Raw genomic sequence first — 22,783 nt, forward strand, 5'->3', positions numbered from 1 at the left:
CATGAAAATGTGGATTCAGTGGTGTAAGTTTAGAGAAGCACATGAGCAAGACATGAAGATGTCTTTAAGCAGAACCAGATGAGCTAAACCACACTGAAGGACAGTCACTGGGGTAGCCTGCCTTCAATAGATGGGTCTTAAATGATGGTTTGTGCAAGGAGATGGGTTATAGATTGCCTGGTCTTTCAAACAGATTTTCTTGCAGAAAGTTGTCAGGGCTTCCAAAACTTGCAGCTTTTTGTCTTGGTCTCCTGCTGTCGCTGTCACCAGTGCAAGTCCTTTCCTGTGTGCAGCAGCAGGAAGAGCTGGTTCAGAGCGACTGCTGGTGCTCTAGGTAAGGTTATAAAGAAAAAACAGTTAGCGATGCAAATAGCCTCTTCGTAAGCTACAATAATTAGGCATGAGGTAAATGGCACTGCAACAACAACAAAAAAACCAAACCAAAAACCCAATAAAAAAAAAAAAAAGGAAAGGAAAAGTCCTGCCATTGACCCTGCTGAGTGCAGCGCTGCCTCCACAGGCAAGTGGGTTAGGCGGGAGTATTACTTAGCAGGGAGAAGTGGCACTGGCAGAACTCACCCATTTAACCTAAGTGGTGAAGTGCCCCTTGAGAGAGGTTCTGTCAGCTATGACAGGTGGCTTGAAAGCGCAGAGCTGTGCTTTGCTGGAGGGGAATTTACCAGCAAATGTAAATAGGGATGATTCAGACCTAGAAACGACAAAGGATGGTGAGGAACAAACCCCAGATCAAGTGCCTCCCTGGTAAGTTATACAGGCTTTTGACAAATGCTTCTGAGAGCTCTCTGTAAAGCTAGACGAAGGTTTGTGTTGCTTCATAAGCAATTAAGCTGTTACTGAGGCCGTGTGGGCCTGATTCCTGTGTGGGCTTGCCCCCCGCCAATTGTGCCTGTCGGTGGGGGTGACTGCAGTACACACAAGCGTCTGCTGAGGAATTTGGCTCAGCAGCTCTAGGTGACAGTCCTTCAGCCATAAATCCCTCAAAAATTTGAAGTCTTCAAGTTACATCAAGCACCTTGGAAAAACTTCCACCCAAACAAGGCCAGCTGCTGTCATAAAGGTGTCTCTCCCTTTCATTCAGAAGGACTGTGTGAAGTCAAGTTGACCTTCTACTGATTTCTGTTGGGTTTTGAAAACTCTGGATGCTCAAACGTCTGCCTGTCAGGCTGAGTCCCTGGCTACGCTGCAAAACTGAATGTACTCTCTGAATCCAGTTTGAAACACTGAATAACTGCAAACCGCTTTATCTGCTACTGATGCTGGGCTTCATACAATATGGTTCATACCATACCTCTGGTCATGGTGCAGTGCCAGAAGAGGACTGCTCATTTCCACTCACAGGGATGAAAACTGCTGTGGCTGACGCCAGCTGCCAACATTGGCCTTGGCTCGAGGCTACAGCTACGTGGTCCAGCTTCAGGGCACATTGTTGGTTGGAGGCCACTTTTTAAGTCCAAGCATAGGACGATGTGATAGCAGGAGCTAAGAGAGAGGCATAAGGCAGGACTGGGAATGAATTGAACAAGCCCAACATAGCAGAGGCAGAACAGGGGAGGACTGTTAGGGGAAAATAACATGCAAATCTGAAGAAAATTCACACGTGTCCGAAATGCATTTAGACACCCTTGTTTAGTGCTTATTGGATGAGGTTTACTTAATTTTAAGTGAGGTAATTCACTTTACTTTTAAATAAGAGTTTCTGCTGAAAAGTATAATGTCGTTTAGTCAGTCAAATTTAATTTCGTGCTTTTTGCTACCTTGACTTATTCCTCAGAGCAATTTGAGTGACTCCAGAGAACTTGGTCTGGCTTTGTACAACTACAAATGAGGAAAGACTTAGGCTAAATGTTAAGGTTTTCAGAGGACTTTGAGAGATAGTAACATGGCAAAGGTAGGTATCGTTTCCTAGAAATAACTAGACAAGAAACTGCCAGAGCCATGTGTTACTGAAAGACAGGCAGGGTTCTTATGGGGGGCATCTCTGCAAAGAGCATATCACCATTTTGACCAAGCAAAGGGCTTGGTTGACTCCAGTTCGCTGCAGCAAAAGCTGCTGCCAGCTAGAACAAACTTTTCCAGCAGCTAACCTGCTCTTAGCAATATCTTCCCTTTCAAAACCGCAGATACCATTGACATCTAGTGGTGAAATCCTGTGCCCGGAAAGCCAGTTTATTGCATCAAAACTGCCTGGACGACCTCAAGGGACTGCAGGACATAATGCAGCAGTGAGAGGCTCCTCTGTCATCTGCGTGGTCCACTGACCCCAGTTTATTAGATTTGTTGACTCAGATTCCCATTTAAGTGGACTGATGGGATTATCTGTTCAGCCTTTTTGTGCATGTTTCCCCATGGATTTAGTTTTCAGGCTTTATGATGAGAGTGCACATTCACTTAGGACAGATGCTAATGGGAATAAAGACTGCTGCCTTCTCATCTGTCAGTAGCCCCCAGAGTCAGCGTCTCATCCAAAGCTGTTGGCTGCAGTGTGAGCATTTGGTCTGGGGCAGCTTCTCCAAACATGCCACAGAGTTGTCTGGGTGCATTTGACAAAAGCAAGCAAATCCCCTGCCTGCTGGATTAATGGCGTGAGGCTGAATTCACTGTTTAATCAAAGGAACGGTTTTGTGAGCCCGAGGAGTGGGTTTTCTCTGGAAGGTGCTGTTGTACCTATGCTCCTGGCAGTCTTGGTGATAGTTTGTGGCTATGTTCACCCAACCTTTGAAAAGGAGGAGAGCTGAGCAACTTAAACTGCTTCGTGTAGCAGTGCTGGGCTTTGATCCCAAATACCATGTGCTACAAAGGAAAACTCCTGACTTTAGAGCTCTCAAGCATCGCTGTTGCAGGGCACGAGGCAAGGCTGTACTGATGTGCTGGATGGTGTACCCTGGAGCAGATGCAGGACACTGTGCTGCACCTGGGGAAGGGGTTTTGGGGCTGGTCTGCTCTCCCTGTGCCATCACGGGTCACATCTTCTTCACCCTGGGCAAACCACCCTGAATTCCCCATATCTGCAGTACCTCCATGTGCACAGCTGGGTGAGGGACCAAGCACAGCTGGGGCCAGCCGGCTGGAGCTGCCACGTGCTGTCACAGGGAAGCTGCAAATAAATTGAGACAGAGGAGCATTTGGGAGTCCGTTGTGTTATAATTTCTGGTTGATAAGCCAGTGACTATTAAAAGGAGCAACATTCAGAAAGGCTGAACATGTCTGCTGTTGGTTAGGGACAGCTGCAGGCTGTAGGGACTCTGGGGAAAGTCTAAACTAATCAGATTTTGGTGTAACTTGGCAAGTAGGAGGACTGCGAATTTGTCACATACATATCATATAGCCATGAAGAAGCATCCAAAAGAGTTTAAGCTGTAGCTGTTTGATAAACTGTACATACTCAGCAAAAGGCTCCAAACAACTAATACGGAAGTACTTTAGGAAATACCTTCATGATGAGCTGACTTCAGCTGTGAGTTGGGACTAGGAAGAGCCCCTATCAATCATTCCCACCACATCGATGCAGCTGCTCCTGAGCCTGCATGCTAAGCCAGATCATGAACCTGGGAAATGTTCACATCCAAGGCAAGCCTTCTCTCCAGAATAAACCTCATATTTGAGATACACACACAACTTGCTAATTATACTTTATCCTATTACTGGGCCTAATGCATGCAGTTTGTTACGGGTCTCCCTAGAGACTGGTCACTGTGATATTGTGACTATGGTCACACTGATAGTCACTGATCAGTCTGGGATGATAACAGGGACTGTTAACACTTGCTCTCCCCTGGACTCGGGAAGAACAGCAGCAGCTAAAAGAAATGTCAATAAAACTTGCATTTAGTGCCACTCAGAGGCATCTGAAGGCACGTAGAAAATGCTAACTAGTTAAAGTCACCAGGAGGTAGAGAGGAGTTGCTGTCCCTGTTTCACAGAAACTTCAGAAAGAGAGAAGCAGAGAGACTTGGCCAAGGTCATGCAGAGCTAGGACACCAACCAGATTGCTTTTCACCCATCCTTGAGTGCTTCCAGACCATTGGCGCTTCTCCCGTGCTTGCTTATTAAACCAATTATACAATGAACAAAAGTCAATGAACATAAAAGAAGCGAGAACCCAGCGGAGGCAACCGGGAGCCAGAGCGCAGCAGAGCACGGCGTGCTCGTCACCGCTCCTCCGGGCCGGCAGCACATGGCCTCCCTCTCTCCAGACAATCACCAAATTTTCTGCTTGGCACAGCAGCCGTGGTGCTGCTTGCGTGGGCTGTTTACTCTGTGCACTCTTAGGCTTTTCATACTCTCTTTTGAGGAAATCGGCGTGACTTGGAAACTCTTCGCCTCTGGATTAGAGACCCCCTTCTCAAGCAGGGTGTCCATCCCAGCTGGTGAACTTTCCACAGCTGCTCCTCTGCAACCCCTTCCACTCCCCTGCGGCTGGCTGATGGCTGCTCGAGAAGTGTACTCTGGGAAACTGAAGTTGTTTTATGAGTAGGGAAGGCGACTTGCACGGAGGTAGATGATGCAGTCCACAACTGCAGACATGGAGGGGGCGTTTTGGAAGCTGGAGAAAGGTGCGGCACCTTTCTCAGGCTCCTCGGAGCAACTTGCTTTGGTAGACATGGAGCCCCCTCTTTCTGGGGGCTGTTTCTGCAGCGGGAGCCTCCTCGCTCGCTGCAGGCAGGCACGTCTCCAGCCATCCCTGACATCTTTCTCAATGGCCTGTTGTTAGCACTAGTTTACTCCCTGGGCCTCTTACTCTGCCAAAATAGCAAGCAGCTCTTAATGATTTGGGCTTTATCAGTATTTAACGTATTGGTTTTATTTTTTCTATGAATCCCTTCATTGAAAGAAGGGGGGTTACTTTTGTATTCCTAGACTGTATCTCAGACTGAATGCCAGCAAGAGCATACTGTGACCAAAAACCAGATAACTTGACCTAGAAAATTATGTCCTGTCATGTGCACAGGATTGCACCATCAGTTGATTGACAGATGAGAGAACTATGAGACTGCTTTTGAGCTTTGTTCTCCTTTATGCCAGCAGTCACTTCTGGAGTAACAGACAGTACTTGTGGGAGCAAGAATTTGCTGTTGGTACAATTGAGGGGCGAGAAGAAGCATTTTAAACCCAGTTTCTAAAGAAAAATGTCTCATTTGCTTGTCCTGTCTTATCCCTTGTTAGCTTTCTAGGTACTTGAGACACTATCGACCAAATCTGGAAGAGTAATAAAAGGCTCAGAAATAATTATATGCCCATGAGGCAACTCAGAGGGCAGCTGGAAGAGGTGAGGGGGAGTCAAACAGGAGGGTGCAGCATCACTCCTCATCCCTGTGGTGCTCTGCAGCCAGCAGGAAGCCAACTCTTGCCTGACGCGTGTTAGCTCTTGTCCAGCGGAAATTTTGCAGGTCATAGGAGTTGGCATGTGGGCACGTTTGAGCAAAGTACCATTGGTACACCTTGCTTTTCATCCTGGAGGTTTAATGTCTGGTGGTGCCAGCAAGGCATTGATCCAGGGTCATAATCTAGTTCCTGCTTTTATGACCCTAGGCAAGTCATTTCTGATGAAGTTCCTTTGTTCCACATCATAGTCCTTTCCTCCTGCCTTTTTTCAGTCCTGCCTTTTTGTACACCCTGCAAAGAGGGTGAATTGTCTCTTAGTGTCTCAAGCAGGAGACTCTGACCATTTGTGAGCTCTGTACACGACACTGATATCCTAGTGTTACTGCTGCCCCATTCCTAACTGATTACTACCAGTAAAACAGCAGTGTCATTTTAGATATTTAACTGGAGGGTGGTGGTGTAATTTTTGTTTGCTTCCTTGCTTTTTAGGTCTTCAGTTCTAGTATGGAGAAGAGAGCAGTTCAGGGGAACAGAAGTTGAACACCAGTCCTATTTCTATCCTGGACATTTTATAATGTAAAGACCAATGCTTGACTACCTTACAGCATCTTTTCTGAAGCTCACTTAAGGAGTATAAGCAAAGTGCTTTAGGACTCCCAAAAGGAAGGAAGCAAGGAGATCATAACTCTTGTTTGGCCAACCAAGACCATTTAAATATATCAGGATGGCACCAATCTGAGGCAGAATTGTTGTTACACAAAGCAGATAATAATACAAGTGTACTTTATGACAAACAAATATTGGCTTGGCTTCTAATCGATAAAGAGATATTTCTAGTTGGAGCAGGTTGGGAAGGAATCAGATCAAGTTTCCTCTCTTGATTTCAAATACGTAATGTGGAAGTGAGCTCAAGTAACGTGAACTGACGTTTGGGTAGTGGTTTTTTGGGTTTGGGTTTTTTGGGTTGGGTTTTTTTGGTACAAAAAGGGAACAGAAAGGCAGAAAAAATCCCATCTCAGCTGTGTTGGCAAGTGGAAGAGGAGTCTCGCAGTGCCATCTAGGGGCTCCCGTGCTTGAGAGAGGACTACATATGCTGAAGTTCCCACTAGCTTGGAGCTGGCAATGCATTTTAGCTGCTCTCACCTTGGCCAGAGCAGTCCCAAAAATGGATGATACCCGTTCATTACTCAGCCCCCTATCATATGGGAGAGAGCCATACAATATTATAGAGACATGCACATATGTCTGATCCCTGAGAGATCTCAGGTAAGTTCCATGTCTGAAAACCATGTGGATCAGTATTTACTATTTCCTTAATCTGGCAGCAAATGAGGAAGGAGTAATCTGAGTTCTGGCAGGGAACTGGACCAGAGTTTTCTCTTTGTCTACTCAGTAGCAGGGTCTTGGTATTGAACGACCCATTTGTCTCCAGGAAAGGTGGTCCTTACCTCATTCTGCTCTTGTTTCTATGGCCTGGCTTCACATTTGCTTTGCTGAAAGCATGCGGAGAGTCAAAACTCATTTGTGGGTGAGGTGAGTGTCTATGGCAGAATTTGACTTGGGGAAGTGGCATCATCATAATCTTAGTTCATTTGAAGCAAAAGTGCTGGAACAAAGGTATCACATCAAATACAACTATAGTAACACTAGTGGCAGGGATGATTCTGGGTTGTGATGATTAAACTAGAAGTGTGTAACATCACAGTAAGACACGGGCATTTGGCATCCTGGGCCATTCCTCAGCATCCACAGCAGAAACTATTTTAGGCTCTTTTTATACGTTAACGACTTTCCCTGCTCTAATTCTGTGAGCAAGAAGTAGGGCATTCTTCAGAGAGGCATGATATTTGGGGTATTTGTGATAACCAGTGTGATATCTCTGAATAGAGTCAGATGGCTGCTAGACATGTTCCTGGGACCACGTTTGTTCTCAGGAGCCTCTGTACTCCCAGCGCCCGTGTCGTGATCAAAGCATTCCTGAGCACAGGCATGCTGGACATGGCAAAAGAGTGCAGATAACATACAACAATGAGGGTTGCACTCTCTCCAACACACTTTTTATCAGCACCTGGTTAAAGCAGAGATTTTCTTTTATTACCAGAAATTTAAGGTAATTTCTGTGAGATTACACACGCTTGATTAATCATCTTTACAAGGAAATGAAGTGGAGAAGTAGCCTGTGATATTTGTCTATATGTATAGGTAAATTCTGTGAGAGGAAATATTTAATCTTGAGCTTAATATGGGATAGACTGTAGCTGAATGAGAAAGAAAAAACATTCATTTTCTGAAGTGACTCGCAGTGTGCTGAACATTGGTGGGGAATTCATCAAACGGAACAGCGCAACAATGACACCTTCTGTAAAACACTAGAAACGTCATGTCTTATCGTTTCAGCTTCTGCCCTTGGAAATTTCTAACCTATGCGCTGGCAGAGAGCTGCTCATGCAGCTTCTGAAGCAGGCATCTCTGCAGAGAAGTCGCTTCCCTACCGGGCTGTGCAAATGCACCCCAGGCTGACAGGTCACAAGCTGCAGCTTGACGGTAATGGGAAGTCTTCCACAAAAAGATTAGAAATGTGAAAACCATTTTGGCAATCCTATTCCACTTTTTTTTCTGTCCAAAAGCATGCTTATCCAAATGAGCGGGAAGCTGAGTTCCTTACCTGAACGGCTTCAAGTTCACAGCAGCGTGCGTGAGGGCCCCAGCCCTACGTTAGGGGCGCTTTTAGACCACCTGTTAAAAAATATTCCTCTGCATCATATTTCCTAAATTAATTTCTTAAAAGGAGAGAGCACAAGAGGGAGCCAGACTCTGCATCCTAGTAAGGCTCTTGACTGTGTGTGGGAGGGGGCAAGGGGAGCCTGGGGCTTGGTCCCTGTGTTCCGAGCTCTTTCTGTATTTGTTCAGTGACTCCACCCTGAGGTGCACAAAGTCCTGTGGACACCAGGTCGAGCCTCCAGGACTCCCCAGCCTTCAGTGGTGCCCAAGGACTCGGACCACAAAGTTAAATCTTGGTGTCTTTCCCTCTGACATCAAGGGAAGTGGCAGAGGAGGGTCCCACTCAGACCACTAATATTTCAGTTTCCTGGCGACCTAGAGAAAGCTGTTGAAAAGCTTTCCAAATCTCCTGTTTTGTCCCTCCGGCCACTATATTCTCATGGTGCAGGTGCAAGGTGGAGAGCACTTGCACTGCTGGATCAGGTTTATTAATTTGAAAAAAGGAGTACAGGTGCTACGGGGCATTTGGGGTGGCAGTGGCACGTGCTCTTTAGCAGGGTGCCTGAGAGCTGCTGGTGTGCGGGCACAGGAGGCTCATGTCCGAGCCCTCTGCCTCCTGGTCTGCGTGTGGTCAGCATCCGCATTGCTCTGGAGCTGCCCTTCCCAGTGCTTGGAGCTCCCGACACCCTGCCTAGGCGGCCAAGGTGACAGCCAGCACTGATTTGGGAGGCAAGCTCTAACTTTTAAGCATCTGGGATTTTTACTGGCACTAGTTTTAGTTGAGGTGCCTCAAATCACTCTTGCAGGGTATGATAGAATTGGGAATTGAACTTCTGCACCCTGAGCCTCAGACAAGCATCTTTACCACAGGTCAGTGGTAAAGTGACTGCATCCTGAAATAATCCTCTGGCCTCTGCTTTCTGGTAAGGCATCATGCAAGTCCTTACCTGCCACTTAGCCACTTTGCTGGGTTACTGAAAAGAGCATGAAGAGCTCTGTTTAAGTGTGGAAAATCAACCAGATTCCTTCACATTTTGTGCAGTAGTTATCAGATATCATAAGGTTAAATCAAGGGTTTAATACTTTCACAGCTACCTCCAGGATGTTACAAGGTGAATACGCCCTAGGGTACAATATGGGGTGGCTATATAATGGGACTGCAGGGTGTATAATTCAGTGTACGCAACCCTTACCATGCAGTTCTTCTACCACACAGGCTGTGTAAGGCATCCGAGTGGCAGGGGCAGCTCTGCTCTGTTAACACCATTTCTTCCATCTGAAACTTGTCAGAAGGTTTAGACCAGAGTCTCTAAAACTTCTTGCAAGGCAGTCAGCGTTTCCTTACTTTTAAGAGAGCAAAACTAAGAACTCAAGCTCGACTCCACATCATATATCCTCAGGAATTTTTTTTGGTGTAACTTGACTGATGAACAGCAGTGCTAGTTCAGATTTTTTTTCTGTTTACTTTCCAGATAATACTCCTGCAACTGACAGGCTTGCACAATTAAAATATAGATTATGTAATGATCTTATTCATATGTATTAGAATTCTTAAAGACTGTTCCATCGTGCCCCAGGTAAATGAGTGTCACTTCACGCATCAGGCGGCATTTTACCTCTGTCTCCATGACCTGTCCTCCCTTGAGTGTACCAGGTACGATGAGGATTAAGCTGAAAGAAAGCTGAGAAGAAAGCATTATTTGAATGGTATTTCATGTTTGGCATATCAGATGCAATGTCAGGTTAAAGTTACTACAGTGGCTGCTATCTGAAATTTAATACGGTATTAGCTTTAAGTACCAGTCCATATAAATTTGTGTAGGTGAGTTAAGTTGCTGGCCAAGTCTCTGTTGACATCAGTGACACATTTGTATTTCAGTGCTTTTTGAATTTTACCCTTTCATTGCAGAAATCTAGTTTTTGAAACTTAGCCTCTTCCCACCCCTTGGCTACACAGCCCACACGCCAGCTCATTGCCTCGGAGGTTCCTGGTTTCCCACGGCCGGCGGTGGATGCCAGGCCAGCCCTGAGGGCAGGTGAGGTCTTGGACAGCAGGTCCGGCACCTCCTTGGCCTCAGGCAGCAGCCTGAAGGCTTTTCCGGCGCCTTCTGTTCGTTTTGTTTTGGGGTGGTAGTGGCCCATCATTCAGAAACATTGGCAATGTGGCACGCCGCCTTGCAGGCAAAATAAAATCCCGTTTGGGGCTAAGTGACGTCTATCACGTTCTGAAATTTCCTTGAGACACCCTGTATTTACGCTTAGATGTATATCTCCTCCCTCTCCTAACCCGGCACACACAGGTGCTTGCACATCTCTTATCTTAATAAAGAAAGGGTGAGCTATTCATAGGAGCCCAGCGGGGTCAGACGCTGGGGCTTTTTGTTGGTGCTCTGTGGGGTGCCTCATTGCTCGGCAGGGGCAGGCATCCACTGAGCCACACAACCTATGTCACCTAAAAAAGAGCATTAATTAAAGGGTGTCAGGAGGAAAAAAGGAGAGGGTATTTTTTTAAGGGAGGGGGAAAGCAAGGAAAAAATATTTTTTTTAAGGAGGAAGAAATAAAGAGATATTTTGCTGCCACCTCTAATTTTTGGAAGGAATTTTCCTTTTAGAATTGCATGTCAAACCTTCTGCCTATTTCCACGCAATTTGGCAGGGTAATGTTTGCAGACAACACTGAAAATCAAACTGCTTCGTCTAGTTTATTTTCCATACTTAATACAGCACAAATCCTGTTACGTGCTTCCAGATCTGACCTGCTACTCTCTACAAATGTCACACACTGGCAGTAGGAATTTGCAGCGGTATTTAAGTAAAATTATGACTGTTTTCAGCAGAGATGATTGATTTTTATTAATTAGATGCTATGATATGAAAAACTGAATTTCATATTGTTGTGATTTAACCCGGCAGGCAGCTAAACACCACACAGCCGTTCGCTCACTCCCCCCCCACCAGTGGGATGGGGGAGAGAATTGGGGAAAAAAAAGTAAAATTCATGGGTTGAGATAAAGAGAGTTTAATAGGACAGAAAAGGAAGGGAAAATAATAATAACAATAATGACAAAAGAATATACAAAACAAGTGATGCACAATGCAATTGCTCACCACCTGCCAACTGATGCCCAGCCAGTTCCCGAGCAGCGGTCGCCGCCCCCCAGCCAACTCCCCCCAGTTTATGTACTGAGCATGACGTCACATGGTATGGAATGTCCCTGTGGCCAGTTTGGGTCAGCTGTCCCGGCTGTGCCCCCTCCCAGCTTCTGGCTGGCAGGGCATGAGAAGCTGAAAAGTCCTTGACTAGTGTAAGCACTGCTTAGCAACAACGAAAACATCAATGTGTTACCATCATTATTCTCATCCTAAATCCAAAACACAGCACTGTACCAGCTACTAGGAAGAAAATTAACTCTATCCCAGATGAAACCAGGACAATATATGTGCACATATATATGCACAATATATACACATGTATACAACTTCGAGGGAAAAAAAAGAATCAAATTAAACAAGTGCTTGCTTTTTTTAAAGTGCCATGAACTGGTTTGTAACACAGCACAGCAAGTTTGCAAGGAACGGTATCAATTCTATAAATTAGATTATCTACTAGTAAACCAGACAGTCAAAATTCCTGAGATTAACTACCCCTTCGAGCAGTGACAAAAGCCAGTGCTATCTGCACCAAATTACTCGGTGGAGCTGTGTACATCTCATACACCTGAGCCATAAGGGCAGCCCTCTGGATGCCCTTCCCCTGCCTTTGAGGGAGGAAGGCAACAGGGGAGAGTTTTTTGGTTTCCTCTTACTGGTTCTTCTTTTCCTTTCCCATCTGCGTGGTGGTGCCTCTCATGCCTCCCTGAAACAGCAGTTTTTCAAAAAAAGATTTCAATATGTTCTGTGGGAGCGCATTGGAATCACAACCACTTTCTGCATTTTTTTCAGAACTTTTCAGATGACTTTCTTGTTCCTGCTTCCAAGAGTTTCATTATAACAAAATACCTACATTTGGGTTAAGCTAGGCGGCAGTGCTACCTTTTACCTGCAGTTTCTGCATGAGGACATAGTTTTCTTAATAACTGTGGCTGCAAATATCAATGCTGCCAACAAGGCTGAAGTCAGGTTTGCATTAGCTAAATACAATTATTTTGGGTAAAATCCACTTCTTTCTGTTTCCCCCCAACCCACCATTATAAAACCACTGAGATGCTGAATACTAATTTCTTTGTTAAACACGTTGTTCTGTGAACAGTGAAATTAATGAAACCTGCTTTTCAGTTAATTAAATTGGCAATTTCTATGTTAATTTCTATACTTTCAATCCCTTCACGTCCACTATAACAGAGTCTGCTTCTTTCCCCCATACCCTATTTTATTCTCAACCTCTCTCCCCTCTGTCCTTGGCCCTGATTCTCCCCCCATCGGCGTCCCCCAGGGCTCAGCACCCTCAGCTTTTTGCTGATGGCCGTCAGGCTACATCCATCATGACTCATCCCTAGGTGGGCATGTGCTGGCCAGACCGCCTGGCTGGACTCTGGCTAGGACAAACCTGATGGACAACGGGGTGGACCTCACTTTGATTTTCAGGGGAAGAGGGAAGATACTAACTTGGGTCTTTCCTTTCTCTCTAGCTGCAACTTTTCAGAAAATGTATGAGAAATTTATATGTCAAGTTCAATATGCACTGAAGAATTGATGAGTTCAAACTGGGGCATTGAGCGGTAAATCGATTATATGATTATATCAGTTTCCTTTCTTTACAAAATCAGGCTAAAATGGCTTGGGAAGCCCAAGCCCTGAGGATACATTAGCATGTGAAGAGCATTTGGAGAACTGCTGGTGGCATACTGTCTGAAGAAAATAGATGAGTAAATTGGGGGGGTTGACAATGTGAGACATTGGTAATATAAGGAAAGCTTAAGGCAAATAGGATTCCTGAAAAAAGCCTGATGAGAGTGAAAAGTAGTGGCATAAGGGATGGGAGAGGAACTCGGTCTTCCTCCAGACAGCCGACAGGAAGCCATACATGCATTTGAAGTTGTCTTTCAGACTGAAATGACCCCACAGGCACTTTAAGTCTCAGTACTTTTCCAATAGAAGTCAAAGCCAGGAGGCAGTTTCTGGGAGGGAAAACAAATACAAATGTACTATGTACTTACAAATTTATTAATTTCTAAAAGCATGTTTTGAGCCTTTCAGAATTCATGTAGTGCTTCACAAGGAAATTGTGAATGATAAAGCTCCACATAACCCTCATGGAAGTGCATTTGTGGAGCCATTCCTTTTTTCTCCCCAAATGGCAGCCTTGGTGAAAGCGTATCTCTTGGGTATAGCACTGAGCTTTTTATTTGTGGCTTAGAAATATGATGGTGAGACATCTGGCATGGCGAGGGAGTCGAAGAAATGTAAGCTGTACATTGGGCAGAGACAGGGTCTTCCTGGGATTTGAGTCTGTGCTAAAATATTTCTCCTTTTCTTTTTTGTTGCCTCCCCTGTGAGGTACCTGGGCTCAGGAGGCTCCTTGGATGGGAATTTGGGCTGTGACGGGTAGCTGAGCTGTATTCATACAAAGAGCTGGCCCTTCTGAGCTCTGGTATAAAAAAAAGCAGCTTTTCAGTATCTATTTGGTGAAATAGCCCCAAATCAGAATGTGAGCAGAGCAGAATGCACGGTGCTTTCATGGTGGGAAAGGTAAGTGAAGTTGGGCTGTGCTGGCTAGTTACAGACTCACATTCAGGTGCCACTGGTCTCGAAATCTGTTTCCTTTGCAGGGACCCAGGTTGTGTCCTATGCAGCCTGTGATCAAAGTGGGCAATGGGTTGGGAATAACTGAGGTTTTCATCTCCATTTCGACTGAGAATTTGGGGACAATTTTGTAAAATCCTTCCTAGCATTGCTAACAAGTCCTGTTTATAATGATTTTGGGGAAGACACCTTTTCATCCAAGCACTTTTTTGGCTGGCTGGAGGAGGCACATGCCAGGTTCCCTGTTGAACTCACCGTAAGAGGAGGATGTCTTCTGTGTGGGCCAGGCTATCTTTCATCCTTGAACCTCCTTGTGTAGGTAGCCAGCATACATTAAGAGAGGTGAATCAAATAACCTGTGACTTCCCCTCTTAGCTGTTTGCAGGATTAGTGCATTAGTAACTCTATGACAAACTGTACCATAGAAGCTCTGCATTCAAATCCTCCCAAAAACTTCTGAGGACTGAAAGACTTCGTAACATTTATGAACAAGCGATGTGACATTCCCAGTCCCAGGTGTAGAGTCTGTTTTGTTCCTTTTTCAACCTTCTTGCTTATAACCTCAGTTTTGTACAGCACACTCCAGGGATGCTCGTACAAAACCGCTCGTAAGTATAGTTATATATTTCATTAAAGTAGGTGGAAGGGCTGAAGGCGTAATACCAAATGGACAGGAGTGGTGAGGCTGGAAAGGTTGAAAGCTTTTCTATTAAAACTGCATTTTATTACTTACTTACACAACTTGATGTTGGTAGGGCTTTCCCAGAAAATATTTCTTTAAACCCTAAAACCCCAAAATGTTTCACATTATATGTGTTTGTTAGTAACAAAAAAAACCCCAAGAAAGTGTGGCAGACCTCTTTATGCACTTAATTATGTAGCTGATGCAAGTTTCCTTAATTTCCAAATCTAATCTGCATAGATACAAAGATCACAGAACAATCTGGAGACTTGTTCTTTAACCAAGGGGAAAAAAAAACAACAAAGGGAGTAATTAAACCACAAAAAGTATACACAAATAAGACAGTATCTGACAGAAAGCCATGGGGGGCATCTTCCTTTGTAATTCTTTTTTTAATGGCAGTATTAAAAAGGAAAGAGAGAAAGAAACAAAAGTCACTAGGAAATATCTGAGCATTGATTTTTCATTTGCAATAGCTAGGAAGGGTTTTTTTAATTTTTACTTTATGTTGTCCCATTTTACCATTCTCTTTTCTTTAGCTCTACTCTATAAAAGATTTAAAAGATTCTTCAGAGCTGCACGATATGGAAAAGGTACATCATCTATGTGTCCTGCAACTTCCTTGCATGCTCTGTAAATCTGTACTAAGTATCCATAAATGTCTAGATAAACATGTATTCAGATAAGCACTAAATTATATTGAATAGCATGTGGCCTTCCTATGAAATCCCGTATTTGATGCAACTGGGATATTCACACCTTTATTTTCTCTGAAGAAAAAGGATCTGAGTGAGACATGCTGTGGAAGAGGCTTCTGGGTTATGGCATGATAAGGAAAAAATGTAGTAGAAACAGGCAATGTATTTTTTTCCTCCATGTTGCAATGACTTAAACAATGAACTGCAACCCTGGGAAAAAAACCTGTTGCAGAAATGTTTGGTTCCTGAAAGGCATCTTTGCAAACCTATGTACCATATGGAAATTGTCACTGGAGTGACATTAATAAACAGGACCAAATCAGTATGTCTTTAGCTCATGTGGAGACTACTAAGGTTATAATAATGCAGTAAGCCACAATATGATATAAACAAAGAAGTCCTTTCCGACTCTTAGACATGCAATAATTTATGCCACTGAAGGCATAGTGTTTTAAATTTCTGTAGAAGAATAGTAGCAAGGTATCTCACAACTGTAAAATTAATGGAGTAAAAGGTCGTTGGCTGGATTTTGTGTTGATTTTATCTGACATCTGGAACAGTATATGGCGTACCGGTTGCCTAAACAGCCCTTTGAACGAGAATAAGTTTTTGCAGAAATTAGTCAAATTGATGTAAGATTTGTTAGTGGTCCACAGTCCTCATTACATCATTCCAATCATTAGTTTTCCCAACTGCAAAATCCATACTGTAAATGTGTTGGGCTTCCACTTCCAGCTTTTAGATCTTATTATTGCCTTTGATTGTTAGTTTATTACCAGTGTTCTACAGGGCATTGGACACGTTCATGAGAGAGAAATCCATGGATGACTGTTAAATGCATGGAAAAAACATAAGGCCCAGAAAAGTCCCTGAACTAAAAATGTTTTGGGGCTAGGAGATTTTAGAGAGAAGTTTCATAGATTTGCTCTGTCCTCATACCCTCTTTTCCAGGCATCCACATCTGGTGCTGTTGGAGAGATGATATATCAGCTGAACTGATGTTTGTTTTGATCCGTTCTGGCTGTTCTCGTAGTTCTCCTATAGGTGTTTACAAGTTTTGTTAAGTAACACATTAGGTTTTTATCTGTTTTGCTCTTTGAATATGTAGACGGTGCTCTCTGGCAGATTTGACTGCAGGGCATTTGTTTGACCATTATGAATGCGTCAATGCAGGTCTTGAATTGTAAAAGAACTGTAGGTAGCTTTTCAGTAAGAAAAACAGAATGTAGCTTTTCTGCAGCTATGTGACAGCCGTTTCTTGGTATACACAAAGGTCACATTAGCCTTTTGCCAATGGAAGTATGCTGAGAAGACGGGTACATTTTCACTGTCCACCAGGGCTCCAAGCTTTTACCCTAAGTTAGTGTTTTGCCAGAGCAGATCCCCATTCAGTAAAGACGTACTGCATATTTTGTTTCCAGATTTGTAAATACAAATGCGTATGTCTTGTGCCTGCTTCACAAACCACTCAAACTGCTCTGTCTCCATGAGCACAACTTTGTATTATCTGTGTAACAGATGCTGCGGAAGGTGGTCATCCACTGTGATCGGCAAAATGTACCACCTGCTCCCGCTTTGTGTTTTTATCTGTTAGGTGATCGATCCATAAGTATTCATGATCCTTCGCCCCTGAATCGTCAGTGACTCAGAAACCCATAAAGCTGCTTTGACATAGAAGGTCAAAAGAGGGTCCCCTTTGTTTGATCCTCGTTAAGAATTGGTTTTCACCTTCTAATTATGCAAATATTTCCACAAGGTTTGAGAAATACCTATGGGGTAACATTTATGCTGGGAGATGAATGAGTCCAGTTCTTTCTTATGTAGGCTCCTAACATTGGTACATGAGCAACTGAAGAAATTCTTCTTGTGTCTCCTCATTAACTATGATTGTAACTTCTAAAAATCTCGATTTGGGTTAAGTAAATGCCTCTACGTTCTGCCTTTTACCATGTTTTTTGATTTTCTTCATTTATGTACCTTAAGAAAATTAGACTGGTTTGAGATCTTTTTATTCTTGTGGGTTTTTTAAGCTCCAAAAAAAAGTTTTGAGTAAAGGACTGAAGTAATGTCTTCTTTTAGGACAGAAGGCCCTTTAGGCCTATGCTGAAGATGTTCATATAATAACTTCAGAGGTGCTTTTCGTTACCTTGTCAATGAGATATCAACAGCTTGTAACTGAGCTGGCATGTAACCATGACAAAAGTAAAACAGTTCAACTAGCCAGTCAGGAAATGGCTTTAGCCTTTTTCAAATATTAGCAAAATTTTAATGATAGCAGATGAAATAATTTTTGTACCTTTGATTTTACTAGAGGTAGGCAGCTAATTTTTATACTATTTTTTAATGCAAGTGTTAAATACTTTAAATATTAAATATTTTAATGCTGGTATTGCTGAGAAAAATATCTCATTAAAGTCAGTGACAGACATTTTGGGCACAGAGAAAAGAAAAATTTAGGTTCTACTTTTGCATATGTATGTCTCTCCCCTATAGCTATCAGAGATAATTTTGCTTAGATCTGCATAAAATATGCGTCTTTGGGGAACTTTAGTTAAAGAGCTGTGTATTCTGTCTTGATAAGCACTGTGTATGTTGTGTATGTTATGTATGTTTTGGGCTTGGTAATCCAGTAGTCATTTCTGTGATCCATACAAACAAAATACCCAAACCAATAAGATAACTAAACCTTTAATTACTGTAATGTATGTACTGAGTGTTTCTCCTCCTCCCTACTTCACTTCGCCCAAACCATCCTTAGTTCCCCTGGGCGTCATCTACTAGCTAAAGCATCGAATCCGTCACAGCGCACTTAAACGGCTGCAGGAAATTTGTTTTACAAGGCTGGTTTTAACTGAACTACCTGCTGTGCACCACATTGCTACTGTTTGTGAAATGAATGATGGGAAAAGCAAGTCTGTGATTTCATTTGTTCAGACCGATTAGTCACACGTTGCATATGGTATCATTTGCTTGTCACTTAATGACTGACCAGCCTGCCTGAATCATTAGTGCGGCAGTGCAATGAAAGGAAGACATAAACATAATGATGAGCTCAAGGAAGTGGAGTGCTGTTTTACCTAAAAGAAATGGTGCGCAGAAATCCAGCACAGCTGCAGGTGCTCCGACGACAATGTGGGAAGCAGTTAGCTTCCAATTTAGCAGAAAATTAAGAGCGAAAAAACTGTTATTTGTGAGAGAAGATACTCATGGCAAGCAATCATCCATGCTCTATATCCACAAGATGAGCATTCAGCTGTCTTTGTCGTGACTTAAAACAATTGGTATCTTGGGCTGCATTCAACACCAGATTGGTGCTTATTATCTGCAGTTTATTCTTTCTTGGGATATTTTGTAAGCTGAAAAATCTGGATTGTGGTTCATCATTGTGCCAGTGCTCTGAGCTGTGTGATGCAACATAATTGGCAATTTTCAAATTCATAATCCATTTTGTTTCATGCATACACACACACACACACACATCTCTTCAAATTGGTAAAAAAGCAAGATTAGACCACGCAAATTCCTTCAGTCAAATAACAGGAATCAACAAGAGGCATGTTTTTATAAAGTTAAATAATGAAATCCCTCAAGCCATGAGAACATCATTCCCAAAGGAGAACTAGTTTTCTCTTCCAAAACTCAGAAGAATTCACGGATCTGATGTATCCTCATCCTTAGCCAGGCAAGGCTAAGGATGCCAGCTTCAGCAGAGCTTCACATTGCACAAAAATACTGGAAAATCTGAAGTTTTTAATTATGTAATTTTTAGTGATTTTGGTAGCAGGCTACTGAGAAAAAACATGCTGAAGGGAGGGACTGGAACTTTGCACTGAAAAGGAAAACACAATTATTTCTTAAATGCATGGCTGTTCATGCTGATGCACATTGCTATTTGTTCAGCAGAACTTGAAATTCACTTTTTGTAACTGATGATAAAATGAAAAACAGGGAGAATTCAGGCTCAGAGTCCTTCTGTAAAAGCATTTTGTTTTTCCTTTCCTGTTTCATGTCTCGCCTTTGTTCCTGGAGAAGCTTTCACTTCTCTGTGCCTGCTTACAGGACTTGAAGGTCAAGGGTGTTTCACCATCTTACCATAATGTGCAGCACTGCCAGGGTTGGGGTGTTTTTTTTAAGCTTTATTGTTTCAAGAGTAACTTGGGTTTCTACAACAAACTCTGTCCTGCCTGAGCTCGTGATTTTACTACTTCCTTGTGCTCCCTTTCTCTTCTCACCAGCTGGCCACAGCCAACGCTCAGCTCCACTCTATTTCCACCCGGCTAATGGCCAGCCGCCTCGCCTGCCAACTCTGCCTGCGATCCACCGATTCCTCTCCACCCGTTTCCGACACTCCTGTCAGCTTGTGGCCTCTACTTCATTAAGCATATCCTCTGATTTATCAGCAGTGAAGGATTCTTTCCGATGCTGGGACAGAAATGATCTTAGTCCACCAACAATTTGCGCCCCAGTGCAGTAGATGTCAGATCTCCAGGATTTGCCACGTTGCACCTACTTGGGAGGAGACCACGCTGAACCGTTTTCCTACTAGATCTCTGTTTGGTCACCCTAGTATGCAAACCTTCATACCTGAGAAAGTTAATTTCACCTAAAATTGATAGCAGCATTATAAATTTTGAGTCAAAAATTTTCAGTGGGTATCGTAGACCCATACTTCCCTTGTTTGAAGGCTTACAGGATTTCTCTGTTCTGCTCAGTTCAAATTCACTAGGCCTACATGCTCTGAATTTCTCTGTTTTCCGGCAGTATGCCAATCTGTTCTTCCATGGGAAGGTGCTGCAACCTTTAGACAAGTGATCTCATGTGAAAGATGACTGCAGTGACTAGTTCATGTCTTTCAACAGCTGAGTACTCAGAAGGCAAGTGGAAAGTTAAGAATTACTAGGAAAGGAACTGAGGACGAGGCAGAAACCATCGTTTTGCTGCTCTGCAAACTACAGATGTGCTTGTACTGTGGGCGCTGTTCGGCTACCTAGTCGGTCCACCACAGACAGGGCAATAGAAGGTGTAGAGAAGGGCAGCAGAAATCCCAGACTTGAGACCAGGATTTCCACCTGGGAAACGAGACACCAGGGTGGAAACAAGAGGCCCATATGATCCTAAACAGTGCAGATTACTCTGCTCCTGTATGCTGAGAAAATCAATGTCAAACAGGACTTTTAAAACAATGAAAAGGCAGTACATGTTCACCTGGCACATGGAACTGTTTTCCAGTAGTTGCTATGGAAGTCGAAGCAGGAATATTAATGAAGAAGGAGAGTCTTTATACTCTTGTATGTTGATTTTGATTTGCAGGACGTGAGGGATGTGGGTAATCACGGCCTTCCTCGCGAATTTCATCTTCTTTACTTGCTATACGAAGAAGTTTCGCATAACCTTTCGCATATGCTTGCGACTGGTTGTGTCTCTAACTGGCAATGGAGCAGCATCTCACCAGCACGGCGTTGTGACAGGAAAAGAACTGCAGCATCGCATTCAGAAACAGCTCCTAAAACTGTTCAGTTATCCAAATTTAATGAAAAAATTGCTTTACAACAATGTTGGAAGTCTGTCTTTGAGACAGGCATTCATAAGTACTGCAAGGTGAATTCTATAAAATCTGGCTAACTGAACAGTTGTTTAACCCAAATGTTAGAATTGTAAAAATTGTAAAATATTTAATAGAAGCTGGCTCGTGTTGAGTTTGCGAGTTTCATGTATTCAGATGGCGAGGTGCAGTCTCTGCATCCTAATTGATGGCAACAAACTCACACTGACAGCTGCCTGTGTATAATGACTCATATTTAAGAAATGGTTTTACAGTTGATTTATTTACTCATTGAATTGAGAATATGTCTGGTGGCAGAGTTCCTTTTAAAAAAACAGTTTCTTTAAAAAAGCGGTGGACTGAGCAAAAGAAACATTGCAGGATTTACAGACTGTCTTCAAAAGCCTCATGAGAGACCCTTCTGATCTCCGCCGCCACTTTTTATGGTCACCAAAATTCAGGTAGGAAGCAACCAAAGCTATCTGCAAACTCCTCACAAAAAAATGATATGGAGTCAAAGAGAGAAAAAAAAGTAATTGAGGCTTGTCAATAATTTAACATTCAGAGAGAGTGTCAAGGCAAATTTTTGGTGTTAGAAATACCACTTACTGGTTGGATAGACTAGCTGCAATGTAAGCTGTAAAATTTGGATATGTATTTCTGGAGCTTGATTACAGGGCTTAGCCTCTGGAATCGAGGCATGTTAATGTAGGCACAGCCACACTGGAACGAACTGACTGGTTTTCAGCTCAGTTTCTCAGGAATCATAAAGAAGAGAAAAACTGTGTGAATATGAAAATTAAACTGATAAAAATGAGCTAATTAGGTTTTGAAGTTCATGAAATAGGACAGAAAAGGGGGCTTTGAAAAAAGATGGGGGCGGGATGAAGAAATGGAAAGCAAGAGATGTGTAAAAGAAAAAATGCACTTACCTCCGTAACAAACTAAATAGTGAAACTTAATTTCTCTTAATTTCAGTTGCTATGACTAAAACAATGAAAAACCATACTCTGTTTCTCAAAATGAAAATGTTAGCATTCAGCAAAATTTGGGCTACCTGGTGGAAAAAAAAATTTCTTTTAATATGGTTTTTAACTTGCTTTTACTTTCCTAACCAAGGAACTCTGAATGACATTCTTTCCCCCTACCAGTAAGTAGTAGCAAAATAGCTTCAGATCAACTTTCAGTATATTACATATCACTCCATAACCCATCCTCCTCTCTCATTTAGATAAAGAAACAAGTAAACCCACTGTGTACATCCAGAACCTCGTTTTTCTTTTACTTACTTGAATTCAGAAAAAAGTCATATGGAGATTAACACTGCGAGCCAGCATGGGGACCAAACAAAAATGGAAAAAACAATTATACTCTGCTGGCATGCCTGTACAATGCTCAAATTGCATGGTTGTCAGTGCTTCCTGCCACATTTTGGTTTTTATAAGCCACTTTTGTCTTCAGCTAAAATCATTAGTATATTTTCCATCTATTCCATATTCTGTACCCTTGTAACTGAAATCTTTAGAAAAAAAAAATAGGTATTTGAATAAACCTCTTAAGCGCTGAAAGTACTATACAATAGGAAGTCATTACACACATGTATTTCTATATCCAGTCTAATTCTATAGCTACATGGATATATCCTACTGGCTAGCTCAGGGAAGTCTGAGTCCACCAGACACTGGGTAAAATGCCAGCATCGCTGAAGCTATTCACTCCATAACATAGGAAAGTCCTTAATAATCATGCAGTCTGGTCAGTAAGTAGTCCATTAGACAACCTGTGCGGCACAAACTGTTTATGACCAAGATGTCTGGAGGCAACGGAGCCGTCCTGCTCTTGGAGCCGAGATGTCCATACAGTACCATCTGGAGGAACGAGGTAGTCCACAGAGCTGTAGTGATCATTGCTTGTGTCTCTTATTAGTTCAGAAATCTAAATGAACAATAAGAAAAAGTTAGGAGATGAAAAAGGACTGTCTAGCAGAGTGTCATTGTCCATCCATATGACGGAAACCAGAGCAAGAAGAAATGCCAGATTGGTCTGGGGCACAGG

The sequence above is a fragment of the Pygoscelis adeliae genome, unplaced genomic scaffold, assembly GCF_000699105.1.
Source record: "Pygoscelis adeliae isolate BGI_AS28 unplaced genomic scaffold, ASM69910v1 Scaffold226, whole genome shotgun sequence".
Classification (NCBI taxonomy): domain Eukaryota; kingdom Metazoa; phylum Chordata; class Aves; order Sphenisciformes; family Spheniscidae; genus Pygoscelis; species Pygoscelis adeliae.